Below are 24,762 nucleotides of genomic sequence, written 5' to 3' on the forward strand. Positions count from 1 at the left end.
AGCTTTGAAGTATGATAATAACTGTGAAAACATTTGAAACTATTTATCAGCTGCCAAATGCAGGGAAATTTCAACTTTTCTCAGGATCTTTAATTGTCATGGAATTTAGTCTGCGGAGCAGCAGATAAAAACAAACATACTGCCACACTTTTCTTCTTTTGTGGTGTTCCTTAGGTTAACAGGTATAATTTATGAAGTTGTCTCAAAACAGTATAGATGTTCCTACAGGTGTATAAACTAACCCGAGACTTTTACTTAAAAAGGGAAAAAAAACTGCAGGTGCTGGAAATCTGTAATAAAACCAGAAAATACAAGAGGTACTCTGCAGTTCAGGCAGCATCTGCGGAGAGAGAAACAGACATGTCACTTCAGCTCAGATGACCCTTCATCAGAACTGTGATTGATCTGAAATGCTAATTCTTTGCTGCCTGGTCTACAGACTATCGCCTGAATTTTCTGCTGTTCTTCTATACTTGTACTTGCCTTGATTGAAAGAGAAATTTGGCTAGTCCAACTGCATAAAAATATGACAAAATTCTAAGGATAAAAGATGATAAGTTCCTTTCTCCAGTTAATTACAAGAACACTGGCATTATGAAGAAAAGGCCGTTTGAAGATCAAGATGTCAAATTTGGCATAAAACCCATGGCTTACCATACGGTGGTCATCCTTGCCTTTGAGACTCGACTACCCATAGCAGATACCTTAAGGATACCATCAATGCTGCCTTCACAAAATCCTTCAAATCCATTGGCAGGATAAGTGAGCCAATGTCATCATTTTCTCCCAGGACAGTATTGAGGCAGTGTGACACCCAATTGCCTTTACTGGGCAAGCCATGTTGTTTGCATGTTTAACACTATGCACCTGAAACAGTCTATTCCAAGTTCTATCATGGGAAGAGAGTACCAGGTGGACAAAGGAAAAAGTTTGGGGGTGTCCTCAAAATTCACTGAAAGATTACAACTTCTCAAATGACTCCTGGGAATAATTGGCCTAAGATTGTTCAAAGTGGAGATGGAGCATTTAGGATGGTGTTGATAACCTTGCATTCATGCGTTTTGGAGCACACAAAAGCCCTGGTGTAAATGGCAGAAGGAGCGCACTCCCTCACAAACTATCCACCTGCCCACACTGCCCACCACGTTCAGCTCTACCTACGGCAAAATCTACAGGTCACACATTGAGCCACACAGAACAAATAGAAAAGGAGTGTAAACAAGCCATCCTTGATCACAAGGTACCACCTAAGAAGAAGTGGAAGGACGTTTAATATAATTATATCATGGTTCTGCATCATTTTAGAACATAGAACACTACAGCACAGTACAGGACCTTCGGCCCATATTGTTGTGCCAACATTTTATCCTGCTCTAAGATCTATTTAACCCTTCCCTCCCACATAGCCCCCTATTTTTCTATCATTCATGTGTCTAAGAGTCTCTTAAATGTCCCTGTGGTATAATTTAACTGTGGTATTTACACAACTATGTTGATTTTATTTTATCTTTCAATACAGTCCATATCATCAACTTCATTGAAGAAAACCAGTGCAAATGTTTCTCTTATCGTCATACCACAAAATGGCAAACTGTCCGATCTAGTGGAGGGGTGTTTTGCTTACAGAAGGTCTGCGACCAGTGGTGTCCTGTAAGTTTGCAGATGATACAAAAATTGGCAGAGTTGTGGATAATGAGAAAGTTTATCAAAGGATACAGTGGGATATAGATCAGTTAGAAATTTGGGCAGAGAAATGGCAGATAGAGATTTATTCAGACAAACGTAAGGTGTCACATTTTGGGAGGTCAAATGTAAGAGGAAAGTGTACAATAAATGGCAGGACCCTAGGAGGGTAGGAGCATTCTTGTACAGAGGGATCTTGGGGTGTAAGTCCATAGCTCCCTGAAAATGGTAACGCAAGTGGATAGGGTGGTAAGAAAGGCATACAGCATGCTTGCTTTCATCAAAATATTTCATATTCCTGAATATAAAAGTCAGGAAGTCAAGTTGCAGCTGTATAAAACTTTATTAAGGCCACATTTGGACTACTGTGTGCAGTTCTGGTTGCGACACTAAAGGAAGGATGTGTAGACTTTGGAAAGGACGCAGAAGAGGATGTTGCCTGGATTGGAGAGTATTAGCTATATGAAGAGGTTGGACAAACTTGAATTGTTTTCTCCGGAGCATCAGACAATATAAAATTATGTGAGGCATAAACAGGGAAGATAATTACAGTCTTTTTCCGAGGGTAGAAATATCAAATACTAGAGGGCATGGGGGGAGGGGAAAAGTTTAAAGGAGATTTGCGAGGTAAGTGTTTCTTTACTCAGAGAACGGTAAGTTCCTGGAACTCACTGACAGGGGAAGTGGTAAAAGAAGATACAACAGAAACATTTAAGGGGCATTTAGACCCTTACATGAACAGGCAGGGAAAAGAGGGACGTGGATCAAGTGCAGGCAGATGGGCTTAGTTTAGATTGGCACCATGGTTGGTACAGACATGGTGAGCTGAAGGGCCTGTTCCCATGCTGCACTTTTCTATGTTCTAAACCAGTAGTCTTAAGTCAGGTCAAATACAGATAAAGAGCACGACTCCCTTTACTCTTTCCAAAGTGCACCATTTTCCATCTTAATTATTTTTGCATTCTTTGTCTCCAAGCAAAAGTACTGCTTCAATGCTAATTTGTGCTAAATTACGAATGATTTTGTTGTGCACCCACTAACAACAGGGTTGAGATTGCCAATTTGAGATCCTTCTGTAATGGAAACAGAGCTTCCTACCCTAAGCCCCCAGTATTTCTTTTTCTACAAATTCAAATAATAATAACAATCAGTCATGACGTGTTCTTTTTTTATGATTGAGAAAGTGGCCGGTGTCCAATTGATCCAGAAAATACCCACACTTTCTAGAAGCTTCGCTGTCTCCACAGAAGCAGTCAAGTTTTTAAAAAGTAAGTCAGCAAGATAAAGTAGCTTTGTTCTAAATGAAATTGGTAATTCCATAAAGGCAATGGGCAGAATTTGCTGGAAAACACAGGCAGTTCTACACCAAACTACCAGTATTTATCCTCCATAAACGTCAACAAGTTCCGGACTTGTGAGTCCTGAAGCTGCTGGTTAAGTTCTCATGGATCCCAGCAATAGAGCATGACCTTACCGAACTCCCCAGTGCTAAACCTGCGCCAGATTAGACCCGGGGCAAGAACAGTGAGCCCATTCATTTGAATGGAAATGAAACATTATGAAGGATAATCGCAAGTTAAAGGTAATTTATACATTTCTATTAACTACTTGAACTTCATTTAATATTTTTGATTGTTTAAAAGTGTTCTTTGGTGATTAAATTTTGTGTTTTATATATTTAATGTTTTTATTATTTATTTGATTTTTAATAGGTATTGAATGTCCAGAGAATTCAGAAGCAAAGTCCTTGACAGCTCTAACAGCTAGCAAAGCTGGATATCAAAGATTTCTTCAGCTGTTTTGTGGCTATGTTACCAAATCACCATTTAGATTAGGGCGGTAGCCACCAGCATTGGCAGATCTGCAGAAGATTAAAGCCGTATTATTTACATACTTCAGGCAATTTGTACCAAGTTCTAGCCCATAAGTCATTTATTTGTAGACTCAAATTAAACATTAAGACTTGGTTTCTTAATCAAGCTCATTTATGTACAGATCCTTCTCAAAGGTCAGTTGACATTGTAGCTCTTTCCACCACTTAAGTGGGAAAGATGTGCCAGCAGGCTTTTGATGACTCATTTTCCTTTGTGCTAAAGGCAAGTGAGCTATCAGAAGACCAATGTTCAAATATTGTCTCAAGTGCTAGAAATGGTGAGCATTTTTAACATCCTGGGCACTGAGGCAAATCTATATTCTGGAAAAAGCTATTGTAAAATAATCAATAATTGGACTATTTTACTATTTTGCCACAATTAACTGCTTGAACGATTTAATATTTTTGATTGTTTAAAAGTGTTCCTAGGTGATTACATTTTGTTCTTAAAGTATGGTTTATGTATTAATTATTTGATTTTTTTTATAGATATTGTATGTCCAGTGAATTCAGAAGCAAAGTCTTTGAGAGCTGAAACAGCTGGCAGGTTCAAGAACAGCAGGGTGAACTGCATCAATGACTATTGCCCGGCAGCACTCACGTCTACTATGATGAAGTGCGTCAAGAGGTTGGTCATGGCTAGAATTAACTCCTGCCTGAGCAAGGACCTGGACCCACTGCAATTTGCCTACCGCCATAACAGGTCTACAGCAGACGCACTCTCACTGATTCTCCACTTGGCTTTGGAGCACCTAGACAACCACAAGACATACATCACGCTGCTGTTTATCAATTACAGCTCAGCGTTCAGCACCATCATCCACTCAGTATTAATAACCAAGCTTCAAAAGCTGGGCCTCTGTATCTCCCTCTGCAACTGGACCCTCGACTTCCTTATGGGGAGACTATAGCCAGTGCAGATCGGTAGTAACGTCTCCTCCTCGCTGACAATTAACACAGGCACACCTCAAGGATGCGTGCTTAGCCCACTGCTCTACTCTCTACACTCATGACTGTGTGGCTAAGCACAGCTCAAATGTCATCTATAAATTCGCCGATGACACCACTATTGTTGATAGAATCTCAGATGGCAATGAGGAGGCGTACAGGTGTCACAACAACAACCTCACACTCAACATCAGCATGACCAAGGAACTGATTGTGGACTTCAAGAAGGGGAGGTCAGGAGAACACACACCAATCTTCATTGAGGGGTCAGTGGTGGAAAGGATGAGCAACTTCAAGTTCCTGGATGTCAACATCTCAGAGTATCTGTCCTGGGCCCAACACATTGATGCAATCACGAAAAAAGCACACCAGCAGCTTTACTTGGGAGTTTGAGGAGATTTGGTATGTCACCAAAGACACTTATAAATTTCTAGAAATGTATGGTGGTGAGCATTCTGACTGGTTGCATCACAGCCTGGTATGGAGGCTCCAACACACAGGATCACAAGAGGCTGCAGAGGGCTGTAGACTCAGCCAGCTCTGTCATGGGCACAACCCTCCCCTTCATCGAGGACATCTTCAAGAGGCAGGCGACATCCATCATTTCCCTCGACCCTCACCATCTGGGACATGCCCTCTTCACGTTACTACCATCAGAGAGGAGGTACACGAGCTTGAAGACCCATACTCAACATTTCAGGAAGAGCTTCTTCCCCTCCGTCATCAGATTTCTGAATGATCCCTGAACCCATGAACACTACTTCGTTATTCCTTTTTAATGCGCTATCTATCTATCTACTTATGTGATTTATAGATTTTTATATCTTTGCACTGTACTGCTGCTGCAATCTCATGTCATATGTCAGTGATAATAAATCTGATTCTGATATCCGTATGTTTCAAACAATGTGTGGTTGGCTGCATCCAGTGCTTTTGCTTTACTTCCCTGAAATTATCTTCATGTACAAATACACTGAATGATTAGTCTTAGCCTGAATATAACGGAAGGTTGTTGTATTTATTGCATTTGTAGAAGTGGACAAGGACTGGGTGGTAGGCATTCCTAGAGCCTCTGTTACATTATACTGATATTACAGCATAATTATTATTATTTCTGAGGCAATGCAGCTCATTCATAGCATGCATCTACCTGGGAAGACTTGGTCTACTCTTGGAAGCAACACTTTTGCTGTGAATATAAATTCAGAGCATTGAAATAAAACCTTTTTTGTAAAAACTCTTTGTTGGCAGTCAGAGTAGAGTGTCATTTGAATCATCCACACTTGGTCTCAAAAGTAAACTAATTTGCCTCCTGCCTCACTCACTACTTGTGGAAACAATAACCTCATCCACAAACTCAAATTCATCTAGTACGTCAGGAGGGCATGTAAAACAATGTGATTGTACAAATCCATCTTAACCACATGGAGCAGGAATTTAAAACCAAGGTTGCAGAGAACAATTAAATTCAAGAGTTGCTGGGCCTTCTGCACTCTTTCCACCCACCACCTAATATTTAGGATGCAGGTTTTCTGTTGGACCTTGGCCTTCAGGTGTCTGTGGTGCTGCTTCTTTTCCCATGAGGCATGGTGCAGTTCTCAATCCAGGAAAGCTTTGTATTTGTGGGCAGTTAGCTCCTGGATCTCCTGATGATACTTATCAAAACAGTCCTGGTTCTTCTTGGTAGAGAAGCTAAGAATCTCTTCACAAGTGCTAATTCTGGTGGACTGCAAGGCAGTCCATATACTAGACCATCCTGCTGGTGGGAGCTAATAGGTTGTCTGCGAGGACCTTTCTTTGTGAGTCCTTCAGACAGTTAAATCACGAAGATGCCACAGCCAAGAAAGCTCACCAGCGAAATTTGGTTTGTCCCCTTTGACTCTCACCAACTTTTACCGATGCACCATAGAAAGCATCCTATCTGGATGTATCACAGCTTGGTATGGCAACTGCTCTGCCCAAGACTGCAAGACTGCAAGAAGCTGCAGAGAGTTGTGGACACAGCCCAGCGCATCACAGACGCCAACCTCCTCTCCTTGGACTCTGTCTTTACCTCTCGTTGTCTTGGTGAAGCAGCCAGCATAATCAAAGACCCCACCCACCCGGGCCATTCTCTCTTCTCTCCTCTTCCATCGGGTAGAAGATACAGGAGCCTGAGGGCACGTACCACCAGACTTAAGGATAGCTTCTACCCCACGGTGATAAGACTATTGAACAGTTCCCTTATACAATGTGATGGACTATGACCTCACGATCTACCTTGTTATGGCCTTGCACCTTATTGTACTGCACTTTCTCTGTAGCTGTGACACTTTACTCTACTGTTATTGTTTTTTACCTGTACTACATCAATGCACTCTGTACTAACTCAATGTAACTGCACTGTGTAATGAATTGACCTGTACGATCAGTTTGTAAGACAAGCTTTTCACTGTACCTCGGTACAAGTGACAATAATAAACCAATACCAATACCAATACATACACTTTCCTGTAGCAATATTTTTGTTGATGCTGTTGTTTGGGGCCAGGTTGATGAAAGTAACAGTCAGATTGGGTGGTGATCAGTCCAACAGTGACCAGTCATGTGGTGGCACGGGAGATACAGTCACCCTTGTGGTCCCTTGTCCAATCTAACAGGTGCCAATAGCTGGACTAGGGTGTTACCATGAGGTCTTGTGCACGTCTCTTTGACAAAGCAGGGTGTTGGTTATGACAAGACTGTGCTTCAGGCATTTTGTCAGGAGACTACCCCAATGGAGTTACTCTCTCCTTGCCAAATCAAGCATTACCAGGGGTTTGCAATTTTTCCTACTGAAGTCACTTTGAAGGATCAATTTGTTTCCTTCTGAGATGCAGACCAGGGTTTTTTCAAGTTCAGAGTAGAAGTCCACCTTGGCCTCATGCATAAATTCTGGGGTTGCAGTGCATGCACTGATGACTGTGACATTTTGGCTCCATGTTAGATTGAGCTGAAGGATCATGAGGCATTCACTAAGTCCACGGAGGAAATCGCTGCCATGCAAGACCAGCTCATTCTTTATGGCAAAGCCTCCTCCGTGCTTCTCTTCTGGTTTGACCCTCCAAAAGAAAGTGAATGCACCTCCTTGTTCTTTAAGCCAGTTACCTCCTGCCCATCAAGTCAATATTACAGCATTCAAGTCCCAAGCTATGAAGGCAGAGCGGCTTTCAGGTCTGTGGCTGCTGACAATGTCTATTGAGGGTCCTGACGTTCCAAGTCAGAAACTTCACACTGTGGAGTGGCAATAGCCATATGTACCGTGCACTGAGCCATTGTTGGCTTGTTTACTGAGGCATTTGAAAGAAATGATCTTACCCTTAACATCTGCAAGGCAAAAGTCCTATACCAACTTCCCCCATTATACAACAGCTCCCTGTTGCAATAAAGTTTCTCAGAGAGACTGTGGAAAATGTGAACCACTTCTGATATATCAGGAACCACCTCTAAGTGACACCAGACATCAATGGTGAAATTTAGCATCATCTTAAGTGCATCAGCACAGTCTTTGGATCACTGAGGTAAAAGTTGTTGAGGATTAAGACTGCAAACCCAGCACAAAACTGTCTTCCTGGCAGCAAAGATCGCTGTCCTCCAATACATTTCTGAGGTTTGGACTAACATGAGGGACTAGAAACATTCCATCTCAGCAAAGTTCTCCAAATCCATTAGAAGGATAATGAAGTAAAGTCAGCACCCTATCCTAGGCCTACTTCAAAATCACTGGGGCTATAATCATACTCAGTCAGCTCCATTGAGAAGGCCACATTATTCACATTCCAAATGCTAAATTCCCAAAACACTCTGTTCTGAGCTCTGTCTCAATAAGAGATTTTCAGTGGTCAGAGGAAATGATTCAAGGTTGTTCTCAAAACCACTTTGAAAAATACAATATCGCCACTGGTTCCTGAGAATCCTAATCCTGGACTGTTCAGTGGAGGAGGAGCATTCTGGATGGCACTGAGAACCTTGAGTCCATGTGTCAGAAGCACAGAGAAGCCTATTGTAAATATCAGAAGGATCACACCCCCGCACAAACTTCCCATCTGCCCGTTCATCTGTGAAAGAGTCTGCAGTTCCTACATCAATTGTCTCAGAACTCAAAGAACTGGAGTTGAACCAAATCATCCTCGATCCCAAAGGATTGCCCAAGGAGGAGATATACAAGAGGCTGAGGCAGAAACACATTAATTCTGAAGCTCCAGATTTTCATGGCAATATTAAGAATGTGCAAAAAATGTCATATTAGTCACTTAATCCTTTGTGAATTTCTATTGCATTTGTACAGTTGAAGGTATACAGAAAATGTCATTCTTCTTCAGTATTCAAAATTGTTATTCTTTTTTTTCCCATCATCTTGTCAACCATTAAGATCCTCAAAGGAATGCACATGGAAATGAGTGGCTGAGAGGATATTGAAAAAATATATGACTGGAATGTATTTGATCACATACGTTAGCAATATCATTAATTATAAATATTCAGGCAACTAAAAAGCTGAACCACATCAATTCAAGACTATTTGGCCTCCACATTGTAGAGTTATTATGGCACCCAAAATGCCCATGCTGGCTGTTTGTAGATGAATCTAGTCAGTTCCTTTCCACCAATCTATCTGTTAACTGTGCAAATTTATTTCCGCCGTGTCTATCCAATTTCTTTTGAAATCATTGAGAATTGTTGCATTAACTACACAGCAATTCTATGTCGTTACTGCTTGTCACAGAAAGGAAGCTCTCCCTCACATCCCCTGTATCTCTTGACCAAAACCTTAATCTGCCTCTCCTTCTACCCTTAGCCAATGGGGACAACTATATTTTTGTTTACATTAGCTAAACCTGTCATAATCTTTACACCTCTATCAAATGACCCATCAGCCTCATTTGCTCCAGAAAGAACAATTCCAGCTTTGCCAATGTAACTTTGTAGCTGAAACCCTTTATTCCTGAAACTATTCAAGTAAATTTCCTTGACATCCTCAAGACTGTCTTCACATCATTCTGAAGTATGGTGACTGGATCTGGATGCATTACTCTGATTGTGGCCTAACAAAAGCTTTATAATGGTTAAGCATAACTTCTCTGCTTTTGTATTCAATACGTCTATTTATTAAGCTTAAGGCCCCACATGCCTTACTAACATTCTCAAAACATCATTTCACCTTCAGAGATCTATGGACACAAGACTACCAGTCACTGTGTTCCTGTATAATCTTTACAATAATGCTGGTAATTCCACATCTCTTCTCCCTAAGCATTCTGCCAAATGTAAGACCTCAGTCAGTATTCAGTTCCATCTGCTACTTGTCTGTCCATTGTACTGGCCTATCCATGACCTGTTTCAGTTGATCAGTATCATCCTGTTTGCTGCACCCAAGCTTGGCATCATTAGCAAATTTTACTTTGGACGTCAATGTTCAAGTTATCACATACACTGACCCTTGGGGAATACCAGTGTCAACTATTTTGCAGCCTGAAAAACAACCATTTACCACCATTTGATCCAAACCTAGACAAGAACCCTCTTATTTCATGAGCTTCAATTTTGTTACCTAACTTGTTTTGTGATATTTTGTTAAATGCTTTCTTACAAATCAATGGGAAACTTTGTGTACATGAGCCCAAATCCTTTTAGAACACAACAATGCAGCAGTTTGGAGATACACATAGACGTAAACCATTTTAAGTGGTCTAATCATCAACTCAACAGGAGTGCATCCAAGTTTTGACCTGTGGTTCCACATTGGATCACTTGATACATAAGTAGGAACTCTACAGAAAATGACTTTGACAACCCTCTTGCAAATTTCTACAGATGTACAGTGGAGAACATTCTGACAGGTTACATCACCGCCTAGTAGGAGGCTCCAATGTGCAGAATTGAAAGAGGCTGCAGAATGTTGTAGACTCAGCCAGCTCCATCATGGGCACAACCCTCCCCATCGAGAGGTGGCGCTTCAGAAAAGTGGTGCCTTAAAAAAGCGGCATCCATCATTAAGGACCATCACCACCCAGGACATGCCCTCTTCACGTTATTACTATCGGGGAGGAGGTACAGGAGCCTGAAGACCCACACTCAACATTTCAGGAATAGATTCTTCCCCTCCGCCATCAGATTTCTGAATGGTCCACGAAGACTACCTTGTTATTCCTCTTTTGCACTATTTGTTTATTTTTGTAACTTACAGTAATTTTTGTGTCTTTATGTCTTGCACTGTACTGCTGCCGCGAAACAACAAATTTCATGACATACGTCAGTGATAATAAACCTGATTCTGATTAAAATATGATTAGTATCTTTCTGTGTGTAAATTAATTGCTTTATCTGCCTCCATATAGCAATGTTTATTACACTTCAGAAGTAATTGTTTTTTAAGTGCCCTCTGATGTCCTGAGGTCATAAAAGACGTTGTAATAATGCAAGTCCTTATTTTATCATTTTAGTGAGTACTAATTCACCCCAAGCAACACATTTTCTTCAGCTTTAAGTTCGTCATCAGGGTCTAAACTCTAACATTTCTACAATGTAAAATGTAGGGTATGAAAGTTAAATGCCAATATTGTAAACATTTGGATTTCAGCAGAATTTCTGGAATGAAGCTGTTACAACTCCAAAGGGCAAGTCTGTCCTCATAACAAATAGAATTAAAGTGAACTGCAGTGATAGTCTGTAACTCAGTTTTCCTGCTGACTCTTAAAAGTTAAAATGACTGTTCCTGATGTGAAGTTTCAGAACGTAAACGGGCCTTGCTCGTGGGAAGGTATTGATGTGAAATCAGATTAAGTGATACCAATTTAAAACCCCACAAAATGAAGCCTTATTAGACCTTGTTCCTGGAATAAACTCTCCCCCTCTATTTGTTGCCCTCACTGGATCAAGAGTTTTAGCAAAGCTTGATAAACCATAATCTAAATTTATGGATTGGCAATTTCTATAACTGTCCATAAAAAAACTGAAGTATTAGCAAGATGATCATTGCTGTTTTCTTGCAAAATTTGAGCCATTTCCTTTGCCTTAAAACATGCCTTGTTTTTATTAAATGGGTTGTAGAGATATCATTTATTACTGAGATTTGTCACCCTGATACTTTAACCTGGAGGTGAATGCACCCCAGTTGAGGGACAGTGCCAAACTCTGTGGTTAAGAAGGCATATGGTGTATTGTCCTACACCAATCGGGGAATTGAATTTATGAGCCGAGAGGTATTGTTGCAGCTATATAGGTCCCTGGTCAGACCCCACTTGGAGTACTGTGCTCAGTTCTGGTCGCCTCACTACAGGAAGGATGTGGAAGCCATAGAGAGGGTGCAGAGGAGATTTTCAAGGATGCTGCCTGGAATGTAGAGCATGCCTTATGAAAGCAGGTTGAGGGAACTCGGCCTTTTCTCCTTGGAGCGACGGAAGATGAGGGGGGACCTGATAGAGGTGTATAAGATGACGAGAGGTATTGATTGGGTAGATAGTCAGAGGCTTTTCCCCAGGGCTGAATTGGTGGCCACAAGAGGACATAGGTTTAAGATGCTGGGGAGTAGGTATAGGGGAGATGTCAGGGGTAAGTTTTTTACTCAGAGAGTGGTGAGTGCATGGAATGAGCTGCCAGCAATGGTGGTGGAGGCGGATACGATAGGGTCTTTTAAGAGACTGTTGGATAGGTACATTGAGCTGAGAAAAATAAGAGGGCTATGGGTAAGCCTAGTAATTTCTAGGATAGGGACATGCTTGGCACAGCTTTGTGGGCTGAAGGGCCTGAATTGTGCTGTAGTTTTTCTATGTTTCTAAATGTGCTATATTAAGGGCATGGCATAAATGTTGTTATTATTCAATTGAAATTTACTCCAGTTTGAAAAGAAAAGCAGCGGTCTGTGACAAAAAGAGTGAAATCAGCTATTGAGTGGGAACCTAATGAAATGTTCATGCAATATTGTATTCAATCTTTTAAATGATTTTTGGATGAAAGAAATACCAAAGAATTCACCAAATATCCACTTAATCCACAGCATGAATGGGCCGTTTCCCTCTCCTCACTGTGCTGGAGAAAGATCCATCATCGGAGAGTTGAGAGAAGTATCTCCAGAGGACCATATCTTATCATCAATTTAAAACCGTCACAGATTCAAACTAAATAGAACTTCGGCTATTAAGAGATTTGGCTGAATATTCTTGACTTTGGTACCATAAAGTTGACTTCCAAAGCAAAGCTTCTAAATTGTGGATATTATTTGGCCAAACGTGAAATATTTGGGTAGAGGGTGGCCTCAAATGAATTGTCCTGTAATATGTGTTTTGATGGTGAGCCACAGCTGAAAGAATGTGCCTTGAATTACAGGTGTATGACATTGGGAAGAAACTTTGGCAAGGCCATTGGGAAACCTTCTCCTTTTGCTCTAATGGCTACAGATATGAAGCATCACAGCCTTAGAATGGCAATTTCTATATGAAAGAAAAAACAAAAATAATTTGCAATTTTCCATGTTTCCAAGATGTCTGAAACATTTACCACAGTTGCTTAAAGCATGGAATGCATTAATTTGGTCCAATGTCTTTTTGTTGGGCTTTGGCTAGAGCATTCAAAATATGACCTTGTTTCCCCCTACCATCCCACTGTCCTGGATCACTTACTGCTTCAAGCATTTACCTGATTTCTGCTTGGACGAAGTGGCAACTGCCTCAACATTTCTCAGTGGCAAAGGGGTCCAAGTTTCATGTTTCAACACAATAGATTTATCCAAACTTCTCAACAACCCCTCGTCATTGTCTTCCTACTAGAGGAAACTGCTTTTCTTTAGTTCATTCTATCAAAACTCTTAAACCACAGAACCATAGAAAAATACAACACAATACAGGCCCTTCGGCCCACCATGTTGTGCCGACCTTTAAACCTCACCTAAGACTATCTAACCCCTTCCTCCCACATATCCCTCTATTTCAAATTCCTCCATATGCTTATCTAACAATCTCTTGAACTTGACCAACGTATCAGCCTCCACCACCACTCCAGGCAGCGCATTCCATGAACCAACCACTCTCTGGGTGAAAAACCTCCCTCTGACATCTCCCTTGAACTTGCCACCCATTACCTTAAATCCATGCCCTCTTGTATTGAGCATTGGTGCCCTGGGAAAAAGGCGCTGGTTGTCCACTCTATCTATTCCTCTTAATATTTTGTACACCTCTATCATGTCTCCTCTCATCCTCCTCCTCTCCAATGAGTAAAGCCCCAGCTCCTTTAGCCTCTCCTCATAATCCATACTCTCTAATCCAGGCAGCATCCTGGTAAATCTCCTCTGCACCCTCTCCAAGGCCTCCAAATCCTTCCTATAATGAGGCAACCAGAATTGGACACAGTACTCTAAGTGTGGTCTAATCAGAGTTTTGTAAAGCTGCATCATTACTTCGCGGCTCTTAAACTCAATCCCACAATTTAAGAATGCTAACATCCCATAAGCTTTCTTAACTACCCTATCCACCTGTGAGGCAACCTTCAGTGATCTGTGGATATGAACCCCCAGATCCCTCTGCTCCTCCATACTGGCCATTAACCTTGTACTCTGCCTTGGAGTTAGTCCTTCCAAAGTGTACCACCTCACACTTCTCCGGATTGAACTCCATCTGCTACTTGTCGGCTCTGCATCTTATCAATATCCCTCTGTATGCTTCGACAGCCCTCCAGACTATCCACAACACCACCAATCTTTGTATCGTCTGCAAACTTGCTAACCCACCCTTCCACCCCCTCACCTAAGTCATTAACAAATATCACAAAAAGTAGAGGTCCTAGAACTGATCCCTGTGGGACACCACTAGTCACAGCCCTCCAATCCGAATGCAGTCCCTCCACCACAACCCTCTGCTTTCTACAGGCAAGCCAATTCTGAATCCACATGGCCAAGCCTCCCTGGATCCCTTGGCCTCTGACCTTCTGAAGAAGCCTACCATGTGGAACCTTGTCAAATGCCTTACTAAAATCCATGTAGACCACATCTACTACACTACCCTCATCAATCTTCCTGGTCACCTCCTCAAAGAACCCTATCAGGCTTGTGAGGCAAGATCTTCCCTTCACAAAGCCATGCTGGCTGTCCCTAATTAGTCCATGTTTCTCTATATGCTCATAGATCCTATCTCTTAGAATCCTTTCTAACAGCTTACCCACCACAGACGTAAGGCTCACTGGCTTGTAATTCCCTGGACTATCCCTACTACCTTTTTTGAATAAGGGGACAACATTTGCCACCCTCCAATCCTCTGGTACCATTCCCGTGGACAATGAGGACTCAAAGATCCTAGCCAACGGTTCAGCAATCTCCTCCCTCGCCTCAAGCAGCAGCCTGGGGAATATTCTGTCAGGCCCTGGGGACTTATCTGTCCTAATATTTTCTAACAGCTCCAACACATCCTCTCTCTTGATATCTACATGCCCTAGAACATTACTCTTACCAACACTGTCCTCAGCGTCATCAAGACCCCTCTCCTTGGTGAATACTTGGTGAATAATGAAAACTTTATTCAGCTACCTGTGGGCCAATGGAAAACAGTACTAGTATCTTAAGTCTAGTCTCAAAATTAGTTTCTGACCTTAGCATCACCTTGATAAACTTACTTTGCAAAATATCTGGGGTATTAATGTCCTTTCTATAACAAATCACCGAAAATGCACAAAGTACTTTAACTGTGCCCTTAACACATCTTTAAGAAATTTGAAAAAGGGATATTGTTTCCACTTTTGGATTCTTGCTCCATTTGTAATATGCAAAACACCAATAGCCTTTCTGCTTCATCTTTCAGGGAATGACGTGGTAGAACCTCTTTGTGTTCACTCATATCCTTTAACATCATTCTTTTTGGAGTATTTTTATTTTCTCCATCTATACTTCCAGAATGCATACCTTCACATTGATCCACATGGAAGTACAATGAGCTGCCTATTCTGCCAACAGCACACATGTATACATTTTCCCCACGTCTTACATAGACATCTCACATCAACAAATTTCAAGATTCTGCTGACTAAGCCTATGTTCCCATAAAGGAAAATAATCAGTTTTTAATCCGAGTAACACCCGCCCTTTTTTCTTGTCTGACAATCACGCTAATTTCTTTTTATACCAAACACCAGACTTTTTTATTAAACAAGTTTTTGGTGAGGCACCTTATTGCACTCCCTTTCCTTTTATAGTTGGTCCTATCTTCAACAAAGTTTATTGAATTTGTCATACAGGATCTGCCTTTAACAAATATTGGCTGTCTTTGATTAATCCCTACATTTCCAGGAGTTCACCAATTTTAAACAAAATGATAGTTTCTAACCACAGTCGATGCCAGCGTGGTTGGCCTCTAGTTGTCTGGTTTCTTCTTCTCTCCCTGCTTGAACAACCCTTTGGTAGTGCTCCTCTCAAACTCAGCAGAAGATTGAAAGAATGAGCCAAATCCTTTTCTACATGTATTTTGAATGGTTATGAAATGCCCTCCCTTTCTATCCACAGTCTCAGTGACATGATTATTAAAAAAATATTTGTTACATCCAGAGTTAAACTCATCCCAGAAAGCCTTTTCTTTCTTATGAAATATCTGTTTCATTTTTATACATCATAAAGTGTACTATTTCCTTATATATTATGCCTTTTGATCTCCACCTATGTTTAGTCCTTCTAATCTCCCTTTCATCTTCCCACCACATGTTCTAAATTCCTTGTCTTTTTCTTGAGTATCATTACCTCAAATTCTTAATTAAATGCCAAACTTTTAATCTCTATTTATTGAGAGAACATCCTCCTTTGATGAACCCCTCTTTTGCCTCATGTGTTTAAATTCATTCAGGGCCACAGTTCTTCCCACCTTTATATCCAGCCTGTTATATGCCATCCACCCAAATTCTTAATTCTTCCAGTTCTGGCCTTTTGTGTATCTGCCCTCTCTTAATCCACCTTACTTCCTGCACCAGCCTCTCACCACCCACCCTACCTGTGGCTGGTGTTTATCTCATATCTGAAGATTTCTCAGTGCTGATCTACTTGCTTGACCTTGTTCGTTTTTGTTGGGAGTTGTACAAAGCTTTGACTTGCCAAGTTATGGCCAGCGCAAATCACTGTAGCATGGAAATCCAGCAAAAAATTCAAAGGGTCTTGATGAGTTGGAAAAGTGCCTCTGGGGAAATTACACCAATTAAATAAGACCGAGGTTATAAACCTAACCCAAGGTGAGTGTTGCCTGGCCTTGGAATCAAAGGACCCATGGACCACAACCACTGAATTCACTGTAAGTGATTAGTCTCTGAACAACTGGTTCATCTATGGAGATGGGGCCACACCTCAAGTCAGCAGCTGAATATTTTTTGTCTGCCAATGTGAGTACTTCTCTAGTGTTAGATCAAAAGGAAAGGCTTATAATGTTGCCAAAAAAGCAGTGAGCCTGAGGATTTGGAAAATCTTAGATTTCAGCAAAGGAGGACAAAGAAATTGATAAGCAAAGGGAAAGTAGGAAACAAGAGTAACCAAGCAAGAAACATAAAAACAGATTGTAAAAGCTTCTAAGGATATGTAAAAAGGAAAGATTAGTCAAAATAGAGTGGGTGTCTTACATTCAGAAACAGGAGAAATTATCTTGGGAAATGACAATGAAATGAAACAAATATTTTGTCTTGTCATAAAACACAGAAAACCCCCAGCAATCGGTGGAGGACAGCAGGTCGAGAGTGAAAGAAAGAAATGAAATTAATTATCATAAATTAATAAAAAGTATTATCAAGATTACATGGAGCTTAGAACGGTTCCCACATATTGGAAAGTAGCAAATGTTGCCTTGCTATTTGAGAAATTAGGGAGAAGGAAAACAGAGAACTACAGAACAGCAAATATGCCATCAGCAGAACGGTCCTAGTATTGGTTTATTATTGTAACATGTACCGAGATACAGTGAAAAGCTTTTGTTTTGCATGCTATCCAGACAGATCATGCCAGACAGATCATAATTACAAAGAGGTAGTGAAAAGAAAACAGAATGCAGAATATAGTGTTGCAGTTACAGGGAAAGCGCAGTGCAGGTAGACAAATAAATTGCAAGGGCCATGACGAAGTAGATTGGGAGATCAAATGTTCAAGAGTTCATCTTTTAGCGTATGAGAGTCTGATAACAGCAGGATAGAAACTATCCTTGAGTCTGGTGGCATGTGTTCTCAAGTTCAAGAAGAGAAGAGAGAATGAGCAGGGTGGGAGGGGAACTTGATTATATTGGCTGCTTTGCCACAGCAGTGGTAAGTGTAGACAGAGTTAATGGAGGGGAAGCTGGTTTGCATGATGGACTGGGCTGTGTTCACAACTCTCTGCAATTTCTTGCGGTCTTGGGCAGAGCAGTTGCCATACCAAGCTGTGATGCAACCGGATAGGATGCTTTCTATGGTGCAACTCTAAAAATGATAGGGGAAAATGATATGTTATTAAGGAAGCGGTAACCTGGCACTTAGAAAATAGCAACAGGATTGGGCAGAGTCAATAGGCAGTTACGAAGGAGTAATCATCTTGGAGAAACTAGAGTTTTTTGAGGGTGTGAACAACAGAATAAATAAGAAGAAACTAGTGGATGGGATGCATTTGGACTTTCAGAAAGACTTTGATATTGTGTTAACATGAGGTTAGTAAACAAAATCAGATCACATGATATTGAGGGTGACATACTGGCTTCCACAGAGGGCTGGTCACTGTGCACAAATCATTTTCAGGTTGAGAGGCTGTGACTATTGGGCTGCCACAGTGATCAGCGGTGGGGCCCCAGATGTTCACAAACTATATCAATGATCTGGATGAGGTAACCATGTGTGATACATTTAAATTTGGTGATGATATAAAGCTGGGTGCTGGTTGCATGGAGGTTTCAGGGGGATATTGACCAGACAAGAGAATGGACAAGGACATGGCAGATAGAATACAATGCGGGAAAATATAATGTCATTCACTTTGGTAGCAGAAATAGAAAAGTGGAATACTCTAACAAGGAGAGAGATTGAAAAGTATTGGTGTTCAAGGAGATCTTGTACATGAATCATTTAAAGATAACCACTGAAAGGGGGTTAAGGAGAAAGGCAATAGTATGTTGCCTTAACTGCATGAGGATTTGAGCACAAGAGTAGAGATACCTCACTGAGATTATATAGGGCCAAGTGAAACCACACCTGGAATACTTTATACAGGTCAGGTCTCTCTACTTAAGGATGGATGTACTTGCAGTACAGAGAGTGCAACAAAGCTTAACCAGATTGCTTCCTGGACGGAAGGAATATCCACCGAGGAGAGATTTAGCAGATTGGTCTTGTGCTCTCTCACATCTAGAACAATGAAAGGTGGTCTCCATGAAACATATAAAATTCCCGTGATGCTTCCACTCCTGGGATGTTGAGAGTCAGGGGTCACAGTCTCAAAGTAAAGGGTTGGCCATTTAGGGCTGAGATGAGAAGTTTCCTCACCCAGAGGGCCGTGGATCTCTGGAATTCTCCACCCAGCAGGGTGTGGAGACTCAGTAACTGAGTATATTCCAGACAAAGATTGATGATTTTCTTTTAATATTAAGGGATTCATGGGATATGGGGTTAGTGCAGGAAAGTTGCATTGAGATAAATCATCAGCAATCTTATTGAATGGCAGAGCAGCTAGGAGAGATTGAATGGCTGACTCCTGCTTACATTTCTATACATGTTCATGATTCAGCTGAGCTTGTGCCTGATGCTATCATTTGCTAAGTAAATTAATGTACCCCAAAATACCAAATGCTATGTACACATGACACTTTTTCTTAATAAATTAGAATTTATGATGGAAGTCAGTCCAATGTAAATGCTCAGCTCATTTGAAATGGTTAATTTTTCTTCAGCATTGTTGTCTTGAGATCTGAAAACCACATTTCATTTTGACTGTTAATACTGTCCAATATTGTATTTGGTATTCTGTCAGCTCATTAATCATCACCCCAGAAAATAAATGGGAGCGCCTTGCAGCTGGCACACCAGCGATGATTAAAAATGCTTGGGGTGTTTCTGCAGACAGCAAGATTCAAGTTTTAATTACCCTGTCAGAGAGTGTAGCTTCAGTGACACATGCGCATATGAGGAAGACAAAAGTTTGGACAGATGAAAATGACAGATTTTTTAAAGTCAAACATTTATAGAAGAAGAAGAAATCATAAAGAATTCTGACTGGTTTGCCAGGACAGATTCACAAAGGATGTACCAGGAGCAGGACTGAAAGAATTAAAATGATTGCTTTTCTAGTTTCAGGTATATTTTACAGCTATTCAAGCAAGTTCAAATGAATGGAAATCCATGAGCGTTCTATTAAAATCAAAGAATAAAATTACAGATACTGGAAATTTGAAATAAAAACAGAAAATGTAGTAAATGTTTCAGGTCCCAGATGCAGTTATAGGGGCTGCCCCATTAACTCATTCGACCTCATCACAGATGTCTTATCCATCCCTCACTCCCAGTTCTCTGCAATTTAAAATTACCTTTTTATCTTTCTTTCCCAGTTCTGAAGAAGGGTTTCCAACCTGAAACATTAACACTTTTTCTTTCTACAGATGCTGTCTGACCTGCTGAATGTTTCCAGCATTTTCTGTTTTTATTTCAGGGTTCTATGTAGTGATTTAGCACTTGTGTTATACAATTAGACTGCAGTATACAACCAAATTTTAGACAGTAAACTGATTTAAGATCACAGCAAGCAGTCCAATCCCAATACAAAGGAAAAAGTCACTTCACTGGATTAACAACAGATCAACCATTAAACACAGGTACCAATTCACTTCCAACACACTCAGTGCAGCTGACTCAAAGCCCAACACCATGTACCAGATTACTTCCAACACACCGGCAACAGTTCAACATCAATTAGGTCAATCAGCAGATTAATCATAGTATACGGGCAACAATTCAATCCCAGCACACAGATAGAACAATCCTAGTACACAGGTAGAAAAATCCCAGTACACAGGCAGTAGAACAATCCCTGTCTTTTAAGCATTGTAATTGTACCTGCCTCTATCACTTCCTCTGGTAGCTCGTTCCATATACACACCACCCTCAGTGTGAAAATTTTGCCTCAGGTCCCCTTTAAATAGTTCCCCTCTCACCTTAAACCTGTACCGTCTAGTTTTAGATTCCCCTATCCAGAGAAAAAGACCATCCACCTTATCTATGCACCTCATGATTTTATAAACCTCTATAAGGTCACCCCTCAGCCTCTTTCACTCCAGGGAGAACAGTCCCAGCCTATCCAGTTTCTCCTCATATCTCAAGCCCTCCAGTTCCAGTGATATCCTTGTGAATCTTTTCTGCACCTTCTCTAGCTTAATCACATCCTTCCTACAGTGTGCTGATCAAAACTACACACAATTTTCCAGTTGAGGTCTCACTAACATCCTACATGGCTGTAGCGTAATGTCCAAACTCTTGTACTTGGTGCCCCATCTGATGAGGGCAAGCATGCCACACACCTTCTTCACCATTTTGTCTACCTGTGTCACTACTTTCAGGGAACTGTACTTGCCCCCTTGGTCTCTCTGTTCTACAATACTCCCCAGGGCCCTATCATTTAACTTTTGTGAGTTAAATTCCACCTACCATTCCTTTGCCTACTTTTCCAGTTGATCTAAATCCTGTTGTTACTTTAGACAATCTTCTCCACTGTTCATCAAACCACCAATATGTGTCATCCGCAAACTTACTAATCGCACCACCTACATTCTCATTCATATTGTTTTGTGGATCCAGAACTGGCTGGCCCACGGTAGGCAAAGAGTGGTTGTTGACAGGTCATATTCTGCACGGAGGTCAGTGACCAGTGGTGTGCCTCAGGGATCTGTTCTGGGACCCTTGCTCTTTGTGATTTTTATAAACAACCTGGATGAGGAAGTGGAGGGATGGGTTAGTAAGTTTGCTGATGACACAAAGGTTGGGGGTGTTGTGGATAGTGTGGAGGGCTGTTAGAGGTTACGGCAGGACATAGATAAGATGTAAAACTGGGCTGAGAAGTGGCAGATGGAGTTCAACCCAGATAAGTGTAAAGTGGTTCATTTTAGTAGGTCAAATATGATGGCAGAATATAGTATTAATGGTAAGACTCTTGGCAGTGTGGGGGATCAGAGGGATCTTGGGGTCCAAGTCCATAGGATGCTCAAAGCAGCTGCACAGGTTGACTCTGTGGTTAAGAAGGCATATGGTGTATTGTCCTTCATCAATCGTGGAATTGAATTTAGGAGCCGAGAGGTAATGTTGCAGCTATATAGGACTCTGGTCAGACCCCACTTGGAGTACTGTGCTCAGTTCTGGTCGCCTCACTACAGGAAGAATGTGGAAGCCATAAAAAGGGTGCAGAGGAGATTTACAAGGATGTTGCCTGGATTGGGGAGTATGCCTTATGAAAACAGGTTGAGTGAACTCGGCCTTTTCTCCTTGCAGCGATGGAGGATGAGAGGTGACCTGATAGAGGTGTATAAGATGATGAGAGGCATTGATTGTGTGGATAGTCAAAGGCTTTTTCCCAGGGCTGAAATGGTTGCCACAAGAGGACACAGGTTTAAGGTTCTGGGGAGTAGGTACAGAGGAGATGTCAGGGGTAAGTTTTTCACTCAGAGAGTGGTGAGTGTGTGGAATGGGCTGCCGGCAACGGTGGTGGAGGCGGATACGATAGGGTCTTTTAAGAGACTTTTGGATGGGTACATGGAGCTTAGAAAAATAGAGGGTTATGGGCAAGCCTAGTAATTTCTAAGGTAGGGACATGTTTGGCACAACTTTGTGGGCCGAAGGGCCTGAATTGTGCTGTAGGTTTTCTATGTTTCTATATATGACTAACACTGTGAATGCTAAAATGCAGGTACAGCATGTAGGCATATGATATGTTGCCCTTTCCTCTTGTATCCAAATCTCCTTGCAGTAAAGATACCTTACTACAATTTGATAAGTTCTGGTGAGATGACACCTGGAGTATTGTGTACAATTTTGGGCTCCTTACCCAAAAAATAATATTCTTGCTATAAAGAAAGTGTGGCAAAAATTCATCTGGCTGGTCCCTGGGATGGTGGGTCTGTCACGTGAAGAGGCACCGAGTAGCCAGGTCCTTGTTCTCTAGACCTTAGAAGACACTTGTGTGGAAAATTCAAAAAATTCATGACCATCAGAGTTAAGGAATTTGTTTTCATATCAGTCCTGAGTGCCCAATGCATTAAAATGATACTGAGAGACCTGCCTCCAGAGACACAGCCAAAGAAACATCATCTCTACAAATATCCTACCAAACCTCGCAAGAACTCAGTTTGATCATTGCTCACTGTTCTAAACTCAAGAGAGCGTAGGTCCAATCTGCTTAATCTCCCATGACAGGACAAACCTTCTCAGAAATCAACCTGAAAACTATCATTGCATTCCCTCTGTTGCAAGTGTAACTATAATTTGTTATATTGTGTGGGGTCTGGGCTACCAACCAAAGACCAAAGTAAGATGTTTCTACTCTATGTAATTGCTTCCTGACCTGCATATTAACTTGCAATGATTTGTGGATAAGGCCCCTAAACACCAAAACCTTTCAATTTCAATTAATACCATATCATAGGCAAAAAATCAAGCCACGTACACGGGCAGTTCACTCCAGGTACACAGGTAGCACTTCAATCCAGGTACACATGCAGCACTGTAACCCTCATACGCAGGCGGCAGATGAATTGCATCCTCAGGCATTTCAATTACCATACACAGCTTAAACACGTCCCTTTATCTTCTCTCTCTCTAACTACCCTCATTAATCTGTGAAATAGACCGTGCTTTCTTGGTCAGACAGATAACCTTGGTTGGAATCTATCAGAAGTAATTCCTTCTTCCTATCCATCCCTTCAGAAATTTAAAACTCTGTTTCCTCAGTTTCCCATTCTGATAAAACATTTTTAACCTGAAACATTAACTCTGTCCTTCTATAGATGCTGCCTGACCTGCTGCACGTTTTACAGCATTTTCTGGTTTTATTTCAGATTTCACTTTCTACAGAATACATGGTTAGTCTTATTGAATCCTCATTTTGCAAGCCCCCCCATCCCTGAAACCAGAAACTTTACAGCACTCTCTCTCTCTCACTGCAGCAAGCGCTTCCTTCTCTAGGTAAGGAGATCAAAACTGTACGCGAGACAATTTCACCAAGCCCTAAATATCTGCAGTAAAACGCCTTTTTTCAAGCACTCAAATCCTCTCGTAATAAAGGGAAATATACCATTTGTCCTCCTAATTGCTTGTTGCAAAAGCATGTTGGCTTTCAGTGACTAATGTACTAGGACACATCGGTTCCTTTGAATATTACACAAATTTCCCACCATTTAAAACTGGTTTGCTTTCTGTTTTGTGCACCAAAGTGGATAATTTCACATTTTTCTACATTATATTCCATCTGCCATGATTTTGCCCACCCACTCAGCTTGTCTACATCTTTCTGAAGCCTCTTTACCTCCTCCTCCTGACTCACAATTCCACTTAGTTTTGTATCAACAACAAACTTTGAAATATGACATTTGGTCCTCTCAGCCAAATCTTTGATATGGATCATTGGGCCCAGCACTGATCCCTACATTACCCCATTTTCCAATCTGTTGATTCTTATTCTAGGATTTCAGATAAGCAATTCTCAATCCATAAATTACTCCTAATTCTGCATGGTCAAACATTGTGAGCCAACCTCTTGTGTGGGAGCTTCTGAAAACCCAAATACACCACATTCACGGGTTCACCTTATCTATTCCATTAGTCATATCCTCAAAGATCTCCCATCAATTAGTCAAACGTGATTCTCCTTTTGTAAGTCCACACCAATTCTGTTCAGTCCTTTCTCTCTTTTTTAGATGTTCTGTTATAACATCTCTCACACAGATCCCAGCACTCTCCCTACCACTGATGTTAGGCTGAAAGGTTGGTAGGTCCATGTTTTCTCTCTTCCTCATTTGCTACCCTCCATTTCACAGGTACAATTCCAGAATATATGAGTTTTGAAAGATGATAACCAAAGCTATCATTATTGCTTGGGTATTGCTTTTATGACTCTGGGACGACTCTCAGAAGCTTGGGATTTATCGGCTTTAATAGTATTTTTATTAAAAATATTATTTATTTTCTTCCATTCCTTGTTCTCACTAGACCCTTGGTTTTCTGGTATTTCAGCCTGCAGTTCAATCCCAGTAGATAGGCAGCGGAACAATCCCAGTCCAGTGGATCAATCCCAA

The 24,762-nt window shown here is 41.2% G+C and overlaps 1 protein-coding gene across 5 annotated transcripts in view; it reads right to left on the reverse strand.

The window, feature by feature from the left end:
* The window catches only part of cep112 (centrosomal protein 112), a 408,417-nt gene that overhangs the window by 58,962 nt on the left and 324,693 nt on the right, over positions 1 to 24,762 (reverse strand). The window lies entirely within an intron of this gene.

The sequence above is a fragment of the Pristis pectinata genome, chromosome 18, assembly GCF_009764475.1.
Source record: "Pristis pectinata isolate sPriPec2 chromosome 18, sPriPec2.1.pri, whole genome shotgun sequence".
Lineage (NCBI taxonomy): Eukaryota > Metazoa > Chordata > Chondrichthyes > Rhinopristiformes > Pristidae > Pristis > Pristis pectinata.